Below are 10,634 nucleotides of genomic sequence, written 5' to 3' on the forward strand. Positions count from 1 at the left end.
TAAAAGATTACTTATAGTCCATCTAGTACAATTCCCTCATTTTACAGATGAGGAAACTAAGGCAAAAAGAGATTAAATAACTTGTTCAAGGTCACATAGAAGAACTGTCCAAGGCAGGATTTGAACCTAAGTTTTCTTGACTCTAGGACCAATACCATTTCCACTATTAAATGTAAAGTCATCATTTGAGTTCGAAAAACCAACTTGATCAGTAAAACACAGAGGAACTATGCTAGACAGCTGTACTTTGCAAAACAATACACTGGTTTTCGTGGACAGCAAGTTAAAGATGACTGTGATAGAACAGATTTACATCAACACCACCAAGAAAAAATAATAATCTTAATCTTGGACTAATTTCATAAAATTCTATTATCCAGACTTAGGGAGTAATAGTTCTTTTTCACTATTTTCTGATCAAGTCACATTTGGTTTACATTTGATATTTAGCTTTGTAGGAAATATTTTAGGTAGGGCAGGACTAAGTCAGAGAGTATCCAGAAGAAATCAACAAGTGCTGAATGAACTACACAGCTTGCCTTATGAGGAATGGGGAATCAACCAATCAATTAACAAGTATATATCAAATACCTATTATGTGCCATACACTGTGATAATTGCTGCAGATGCAAAAAAATATATAGAAAAAGAATGTTGGCCTGAAAATAATTAGTGGATGATTAATGACTTTCTTCCGGTATTTGAAGACCAATATATACAGGGTTGGCGATTGTTGCCAGAAGGCAGAATGAGGAACAATTGAAGGAACATATAAGTAAAAACTTCCAAAACTCTAGAGTGATCAAAAAGTTGATTATGCTACCTAAAAATATAATAATAACATAATAATTTCTCCCTCATGTCCTCTCCTATCATGCAACTCATTGGAAGTATCAAAGAAAAAACGATGATAACTTGCTAGATAATATATAGTAGTTGTTTATTTGTTTTTAATTCATGTATACTTTGTCTACTGAAGTCCCTTTCAATTGATATTCTATGATTTTGTAATATATGTAAATTTTCAAATTTAAAGCAATTTAAGTATATGCTATAAAGTACAGATGATTCCTAGCTCAAAGCATATAGACAGTCACTTTTCCTTTCAGGGCCTCAGCCTCCTAATCTATAAGATAGAAGTGTTTATAAAAATACAAATTATAATACTTGTACTGTCTCCTTGAAAGATTTGCTATGTAAAAGGAATTTTAAAATCCTTAAAGTACATCCATGAGCTCTAGCCATCTGTGGGCATTGATATCTATGCAGTCTGCATCCACCATTATGTCCATCTTGTCATTAGAATAGCAGTACAAAAGATGTCAATATCTGATAGAAATATTAACAATGAACTTCTTTAGAAAATCTAAAATGTGGGGGGCCGAGCAAGGATGGCAGAGTAAAAGCAGTGACTTGCTTGAGCTCTCCCCCAAACCCCTCCAAATAACTGTAAAAAATGATTCTGAACAAATTCTAGAACAGCAGAACCCACAAAAAGACAGAGTGAAACAAATTTGCAGCCAAAGACAACCTGAAAGATCTACAGGAAAGGTCTGTTGCACCAGGCTGGGAGAGGAACACAGTTCAGTATGGGCCATGCAGGCAAAGATGGGGCCCCAGCAAACCTGGAGCAGGCCTCAGGGGATTGAATCACAGGGCAGCTGTGGTGGTTTCCCGAATTCGCAACCCACAAACACCAAAGACAACTTAGAAGGTCAGTGGGAAAGGTCTGTCAGGCCAGCGTGAGAGACGAGCACAGTCTGGCCCAGGCCCTGGTACAGCCCTGGGGTGGCTGTAGTGGAAGCTGCTACTGGAGCTCTCGGCCCACAGAGTATAGGGGTATCAAGCAGCAGATCAGAGGGGGATTACAGGGATCTCTTTGCAGATGCTGAGACAGGATTCTCTTGCTTTGCCCGTAATTGGATCTGGGTCACAATCATGGGTAGTGGTCCTGGGGTAAGGAGGAATGCTGGCATGGTGGAGCTTGTGGCAGCAGTGGAAAGGGAATCCTCTTCACAGTTCCAAGGCAGAAAAGAGTGCTTGTGGTCATTCATAGATCAGACCACAGGCTAGGAAAGGAGTAAACACCTCTCCTTTGATCCTACCACCTTGGAAGAACTGAAAATTTACAGGTCCCTAGAAGTACCTCAGAAAACAGCTACATAAAATCCCCAAAACTTGCGACAATACACCCTCCACACTGGAAACAGAGCCCTACCTTAACAAAGAGTTTAAAAGTCAAGTAATTGATTGGGAACATGAGCAAACAGTGTGAAAAACCTCAGACCATAGAATTTTTCTTTGGTGACAAAGAAAATCAAAACATACAACCAGAAGACAACAAAGTCAAAGCTCATACATTCAAAACTTCCAAGAAAAATATGAATTGGTCCCAAGCCATAGAAGAGCTCAAAAAGGGTTCTGAAAAGCAAGTAAGAGAAGTAGAGGAAAAACTGGGAAGAGAAATGAGAGTGTTGCAAGAAAATCATGAAAAACAAGTAAACATCTTGCTAAAGGAGACCCCAAAAATACTGAAGAAAATAATAGCTTAAAAAATAACCTAACCCTAATGGCAAAAGAGGTCTAAAAAGCCAATGAGGAGAAGAATGCCTTCAAAAGCAGAATTGGTCAAATGGAAGAGGAAGTTCAAAAGCTCACTGAAGAAAATACTACCTTAAAAATTAGAATGGAGCAAATGGAACCTAATGACTCTTTGAGAAATCGAGAAATAATAAAACAACACCAAAAGAATTAAAAAATAAAAGATAATGTGAAATATCTCATTGGAAAAACAACTGATCTGGAAAATAGATCCAAGAAAGATAATTTTAAAATTATTGAAAGCCATGATTAAAAAAAAGAGCCTGGACATCATCTTTCAAGAAATTATCAAGGAAAACTGCCCTGATATTCTAGAACCAGAGAGTAAAATACAAATTAAAAAAAACCACCAATCACCTCCTGAAAGAAATCCCAAAAGGAAAACTCTGAGGAATATTATAGCCAAATTCCAGAGTTTCCAGGTCAAGGAGAAAATATTGCAAGCAGCCAGAAAGAAACAATCCAAGTGTTGTGGAAACACAATCAGAATAACCCAAGATTTAGGGGCTTCTACATTAAGGGATCAGGGGCTTGGAATGTGATATACCAGAGGTCAAAGAAGCTAGGATTAAAACCAAGAATCACCTACACAGCAAAACTGAGTATAATCTTTCAAGGAAAAGTTCACATTCAATGGAATAGAGGACTTTGAAGCATTCTTCATGAAAAGACCAGAGATGAATAGAAAATTTGACTTTTAAATACAAGACTCAAAAGAAGCATGAAAAGGTAAATAGGAAAGAGAAATCATAAAAGACTTATTAAAGTTGAGCCATTTACATTCCTACATAGAAAGATAATATTTTTAACTCATGAGACCTTTCTCAATATTAGGGTAGTTGGAGATATACACACACACACACATATATATACACACATACAAACATACATACACATATAATGAGAGAGAGAGCACAGGATGAGTTGAATATGAAGGGATGATATGTAAAAAATAAAATTAAGAAGTCAGAGAGAATTGTACTGGGAGGAAGAGAAAGGGAGAGGTAGAATGGGGTATATTATCTCACATAAAAGAGGCAAGAAATAGCTTTTACAGTGGAAGAGAAAAGAAGGAGGTGAAAGTGAATGAATGAATCTTACTCTCATTGGATTTGGCTTAAGGAGGGAATAACATACACACTCAATTGAATATGGAAATCTATCTTACCCTACAGGAAAATAAGAGGTAAAGGGATAAGAGAGGGGGAGATGATAGAAGGGAGGGTAGATTGGGAAAGGGGGCAATCAGATGCAAACATTTTTGAGCAGGAACAGGATCAAAAAAGAAAATAGAAAAAATGGGAGAGCAGGAGAGGATGGAGTGAATTATAGTCTTTCACAACATGATTGTTATGGAAGTGTTCTGCATGACTATACATGTATAACCTACATCAAATTGCTTGCCTTCTCAATGAGGGTGGGTGAGGAGGGAGGAAGGGAGAGGATTTGGAAATCAAAGTTTTAAAAATGAATGTTAAAAATTGTTTTTACATGCAACTGAAAAATAAGATATATAGGCAATGGGGTATAGAAATCTATCCTACCCTACAGGAAAATAGAAGGGGAAGAATATAAGTGAAAGGGGGGGGGGCTGCAGTGATAGAAGAGAGGGCAGATTGGGGAAAGGGGTATTCAGAATCCATGCTGTTTTGGAGTGGGGAGGGGAGAGATGAGGAGAAAATTTGGAACTCAAAATCTTGTGGAAGTGAATGTTGAAAACTAAAAGTAAATAAATTAATTTTAAAAAGAACCTGCAGATATTTAGACATGGCAAATAAATTTGTTTGCATTATTTTGGTATATTGATTTGTCCCTTTTGGTGTTTCCTAGAGAAATACACTTATTGAACTGGTAGAAATATTCATTATCATGAATCTCAGTAAGAAGGGGATTATCTTAATATCATTAGAGGTCCCATTATAAAATTAAAGCAATGTGTTCTAAATTGATGCCTTTTCTCAGAATTTCTTCTTGTGCTTTTCAATGGGCATCATCTAATCTGTTGTGAAATAATAGCTACTATCATAATTATGGTGCTGGTAATGATGGTGGTTTGACATGACAATGATATAATTTGATATTTTCTTTAATATTTTACATTTTAAATATCCAGAATTTTAATGTTTAGACTATAAAAGATTTATTGGAAAAGCTAGATAAGTAATACACTGGGATTAGAATCAAGAAGACTTGAGTTCAGATTAAGCCACAGTTACTTAATAATTGGTACCTTGGGCAAATCATTTAAGCTCTGTTTGCCTCAGTATCCTCCACTGTAAAATATGAATAATAATAGCACCTGCCTTGCAGACTAGTTCTGAGGATTAAAGAGAGCTTAGCACAGTATTTGTCACATAGTAAGCACTATTTTTATTGTAATTATTTTTTAAATAAAATTTCTTTTTTTTTACTTAAATTTTCAAATTTACCCTTCCCATTACCTCTTCCAGAGAGCCATATCTTATGATAAAGAATTTTAAAAGAAAAAAAAGTCCATCAAACCAAACAACATATTAAAGAAGTGTTCTGTTATGTGCAATGTATATACTCTAGTTTCAGACTTCTGCAAAACAACTGAAAAAAATCTTAAAAACATTAACTGACTTGCCATATTTCTCCTTTGAAGTCAAACTTGTTCATTAAAATTTCTTTTTTTAATTTGTTATTTTTTTAATTTTTTTCTATAAAATGATGGTTTTACTTAAAACCTTAATTTCTTCTATATTCTCCTCCCCAAACACTTTTTTAAATTTATTATTTCTTTTAAGCATTCTTTTTTTCAAATTTGAGTTCCAAATTCTCTCCATTCCTACCCCACCCATTAGAAAGCAAGCAATATATTAATTATACCTATGAAATCATAAAAAACATTTCCATATTAGCCATATCACAAAGAAAAAGCAAGAAAAGTAAAGTGAAAAGAGTATATCAATTTGCACTCAACATTCATCAGTTCTCTCTGTGCAAGTGGATAGCATTTTTCATCATGAGTCCCTCAGAATTGTCTCAGATGCAATATTGTATTGATCAGAGTAGTTAAGTCTTTCAGTGTTTGTCATTGTTATAGTATTACTTTTACTGTGCACAATGATCTCCTGGTATTGTTCATTTCAATTTATATGAATTCACATAGGTCTTCTCAATTGTTGTTGTTGTATTTTTTAGTGTGTGTGAAACTACCCCCTAGTCATTTCTTATAACACAATAGTATTCTATCACAATAACATAGATCAACTTTTTCAGCCATTCCACAATTGATGGGCATCCCCTCAATTTAAAATTCTTTGCCACTAGAAAAAGAGCTGCTATAAACATTTTTGTACATATAAGACCTTTTACCTTTTGTTTGATCTCTTTGGAGTACAGACATAATAGTGGAATTGCTGGGTCAATGGGTAAATACAATTTTATAGCCTTTTGGTGATGGTTCTAAATTGTCCTCCAGAAAGGTTGGACTACTTCACAACTCTACCAACAGTACATTAGTGTCCTTATTCTTCCACATCCCTTTCAGCATTTTTCATTTTCATTTTCTGCTATTTTAGCCAATCTGGTAGATGATATCTCAGAGGTGTTTTAATTTATGTTTTTCTAATCAATGGCAATTTAGAGCATTTATCTATGACTGTTGATAGATTTTATTTCTTTTTCTGAAATTTTTCTGTTAATATCCCTTGACCATTTATCAATTGGGGGATGATTTTTTTAAAAAAAATTTTTGACTTGATTCCCTATATATCTGAGAAATGAGGCCTTTATCAGAGAAACTTGCGATAATTTCTTTCCAGTTTACTGCTTTTCTTCTAATTTTGGCTCTGTTGTTTTTGTTTGTACATAACATTTTAAATTCATGTAATCAAAATTATCTATTTTACTTTCCATAATCTTCACTTTTTCTTACTTGGTCATAAACTCTTCCCTTTTCCATAGATCTGACAAGTAAAATTTTCCATATTTCCCTAATTTGCTTATGATATCATCCTTTATGTGAAAATTTTGTACCCATCTTTACCTTATCTTGGTATATAGCATGAGATGTTGGTCTTTGCTTAGTTTCTTCCAAATAGTTTTCCAGTTTTCCCACCATTTTTTGTCAAATAGTGAGTTCTTGCACCAGAAGCTTTGATCTTTGGGTTTATCGTACACTAGATTTTTACTACCACGAATTATGTATCTGGTCCTATTTAATGGGGCAGATAAGTGGCACAGTGGATAGAATATCAGGCCTGAAGTCAGAAAGACTCCTCTTCCTGAGTTTAAATTTGTCCTTAGGCACTTATTAGCTATGTGTGACCTTGGTCAAGTCACTTAACCCTGTTTAACTAAATTTCCTCCTCAGTAAAATGACCTGGAGAAGGAAATGGCAAACCACTCCAGTATCTTTGCCAAGAAAACTCTAAATGAAGTTACCAAGAGTTGGACACAACTATGGGTTATGTAATCTATTCCCCTGATCCACTACTCTATTTCTTAAGCCAGTACCAGACTGTTCTGATGATTACTGCTTTGCAATATAGTTTGAAATCTGGTACTGCTAGGCTGCTTTCCTTCACAATTCTTTTTTCATTGATTACTTTGACATTCCTGACCTTTTGTTCTTCCAGATTAATTTGTTATTATTTTTCCTAGATCTTTAAATAATTCTTTGCTAGTTTGATTGATATGGCACTGAATAAGTAAAGTAATTCATGTAGAATTGTCATTATTATTATACTGGTTTGGCCTACTCATGAGTAATTAGTATTTCTCCAATTGTTTAGATCTGTCTTTATTTTTGTGAAAGGTATTTTATAATTATGTTCATATAGTTCCTTGACTTTTCTCAGCAGGTAGGCTTCAAAGCATTTTATATTGTCTACAGTTATTTAAATTGGCATTTCTCTTTCTATTTCTTCCTGTTATGTTTTATTAGTAAAGTATAGAAATGTTGATGATTGGGGAGAACAGAGCTACTGAGGCTGCTGAGGCTGGCTAGGTTGAGGCCAGGGCCCACAACTACTTCTTTTCAAATCATCCCTTCCAGCCATAGCCACCCAGGTGATCTCCCAGGATGAAATTGTATTGAACACCAAGGTCATCATCCAGGGTCTGGAGACTTTGATGAGTGAGCACCTGACCCTGCTGGCTTCCCTGTTGGACAATGTAGCTAATTGTAAAGCTGGTGAAGTGGATCCATGAATTCAGGACCACTCAGAATTCCTGCACTGATCCCTAGAAACCATGGAGCTGGGACTTGGGAAGGCTCAAGGGATCTTGGAACTCTCGGGCCACCTCAAGGCTGTGGAATGGAAGAAGCAAAAACTTCCTGCCCAGGTGTACCACTTGGTGCAGGAGAACCATTGATTGTGGGAGGAACCCACAATGGCAAGTAAACCATAGTCCAGCTGGGGGAATAAAAGCATCGTCTGCTGTTCATGAGTCACATCCAAAATCTGGATGAGGACGCTTTCCCCATAGAAGAGAAGGGTGATATTTGTAATGATTCTCTAGATGACCTAATGAGGTTGAACAGAACCCAGCCCAGGGCCCTCAGGGAGGAAATGCAGCTGCCCAGCCCAGAGGCTGTGAGATCCAACCCTCATACAACTTGGTGTTTCAGTATACTTCCTTGGAGAATTATGAAGTAGCTATACCCCTCTGTAGGCAGGCCCTGGAAGACTTGAAGAAGACCTCACGACATGACTACCCTGATTTCTTGGCTCTCTTATACAGGGATAAGAACAAATACCAAGGGGCAGCTAAGTGGAGCAGTGGATAGAGGACCAGGCTTGGAGTCAGAAGAACCTGAGTTCAAATCTGGCCTCAGACATGTAACACTTACTAGCTGTGTGAGCCTTGGCAAGTCACTTAACCCCATTGCCTAGAAAAAAAAAGAAGAACAAATACCAAGAAGCTGTCCATCACCCAGTGATGCTCTGGCTACTCAAGAGAAGAACTTGAGGAAGGACCATTTTGCTGTGGCAGCTACCTTAAACACTCTGGCAATTCTATATGGCAAAAATGGGCAAGTACAAGGAAGTAGAGTCCTCATAACAGGTCCTGGAGATTCAAAATAAGGTGCTGGTCAGATTCTACCTGAATGTGGCCAAGCAGCTGAATAACCTGGCCCTGCTGTGTCAGAACAAGGGCATAGCTGAGTCAACTAGTACTTGACTCTGGGGATCTATAAGCCTTGGCTGGGGCCCAATGACCCCATTGTGGCCAAAGCTGGCCTCTTGCTACCAGATACAGGGGAAATACCAAAACTCCAATACCCTGTATAAAGATATCCTGACTTGTGCCCATGACAAGAAGTTTGGCTCAGTCAGTAGAGACAAAAAGCCCATCTGGAAGTACTGAAGAACTGGAGAAGAGCAACAATAAGCCCTGAGACACCACCACCTATGGAGAATATGGCAGCTGGTGTAAGTCTTGTAAAGTGGATAACCTCACAGTGAACAACATGCTGCAGAGCCTGGGGGCACTCCACTCACTACAAGGGAAGAAATGTTAGTGAAGAAGCCTGGGGGTTGGGAAACTCAAGAGCCTCCCCCAAGATGATGCAAGCCATTCCCCTCAGCTTCTTCAACTAGAGTATAGCAAAGTCGAGCAATCCCAGCAACGCCAACCTGTCCAACATGCTCAGTTCCATTTCTCTTGCCCGCTCCTGACAGAACTCACATGTTGACTAAGAGGGAGAGATGGGAAGGGGAATATAACCTTGGACATCATTAGCCTGCTCCCTCCCCAAATCCTCTGCCTTCTCTGCTGCTTGTCATGATCCACAGGGGAGGGAGCAGGGAGAGGCATGAGCATCAGTTTTAAACCCTCCCTGTTTCAGCCACCCTTCCCCTAATGGCTATTTCCCACAGCACCCTCCTCCCCCCATCATTTTCATTTGATCCCAGAGTGACCCTGTCATTTAAGGCTTAGCAGCTCTAGGCTCATTCCCTTGCCCCAGCCCACTCATTCAAAATTTACCATTTTTAGTCTCACAGCCTAGAAATGTCATGTTGGTAAAGGACAAAGAGGAACCAAAATTTCCCCTATGCATTTATTTCCCTCTTGCCTTCCTCTCAGTGGAAATGAGGAGACTGAAGAGCAGGCACTTAGAGAAGTAGTGAAGCCTCCTTTGGGCTCTGGCAGAACTTCCCAAATCTATTGTAGCCATTTGGCACTAGGAGGGCATGAGGACAGCAGGATCCTATCATCCCTCCATGGGGATCGCACAGTAGGACTCTGACCTTGGGAAAAGAGAACAACAACCCTAAGTATTTCCCTCCTCTCTTCCCAAGGCTGCTGCTTCTGTATATAAAGAAATAAGTTATCAGTCACTTTCCCACTTCCTTCCCATTCCCTGGCCACTATCATTGGTGGTGTAGTGATGCACCACTCCCTAGTAAGAAGTAGCCTCTCCACTTCCTAATGCTCTGTCCATGTCAACCTCCTTTATCCCTTCTCCTCTTACCTTTACAGGGATGCCACCTAGACCTTAATCATTTCCACTGTATGAATATGCACACATGTCCCTCCCAAATGATTGCAGCCTGCCTTCTCATCTACTCACACCCCTGTATGTAGGACTGAGGCTCTAGCTCTGAGCTCTCTTCCATGTCACATGGAGATGTTTTAAACTGAAAGCCCCTACACACCAATGGTATTTTTCCATCTATGGTAGCTGGTGTTGTTTTAACTTTTCCCATCTTTGATAAAAAAAGATTGGACTGTATGTGGTAGTACCTTGGTCTTAAATTTGCTTCCTTTGAGCTATATTCCAGGTACTTTCTAACTCTTCCCTGTTTCACTTACTGTTTTCTCCACCCCTCTGTTAGTACTTACTTCCCTCCCAAGATATTACCTACTGACTATGCCTTCCCTTCCCACACCTGTGACTTCTAATGCTTCCAATACTTCCCCTCAGATTCTGAAGGAGAGGACTGCAATATATATTTAGCTAGGAGGGGGCAGGGGGCATTTGCGTTGTTCAAATGTTGTAGAAATAAAAACAGAAGAAGAAGAAGAAGAAGAAGAAGAAGAAGAAGAAGAAGAAGAAG

General features: G+C 38.2%; 1 pseudogene; it reads left to right on the plus strand.

The window, feature by feature from the left end:
• The window catches only part of LOC114037473, a 99,587-nt pseudogene extending 90,493 nt beyond the window's left edge, over window positions 1-9,094 (plus strand).
• Window positions 9,095-10,634: the final 1,540 nt, after the last annotated feature.

The sequence above is a fragment of the Vombatus ursinus genome, unplaced genomic scaffold, assembly GCF_900497805.2.
Source record: "Vombatus ursinus unplaced genomic scaffold, bare-nosed wombat genome assembly UNPS02000582.1, whole genome shotgun sequence".
NCBI classification, from domain to species: domain Eukaryota; kingdom Metazoa; phylum Chordata; class Mammalia; order Diprotodontia; family Vombatidae; genus Vombatus; species Vombatus ursinus.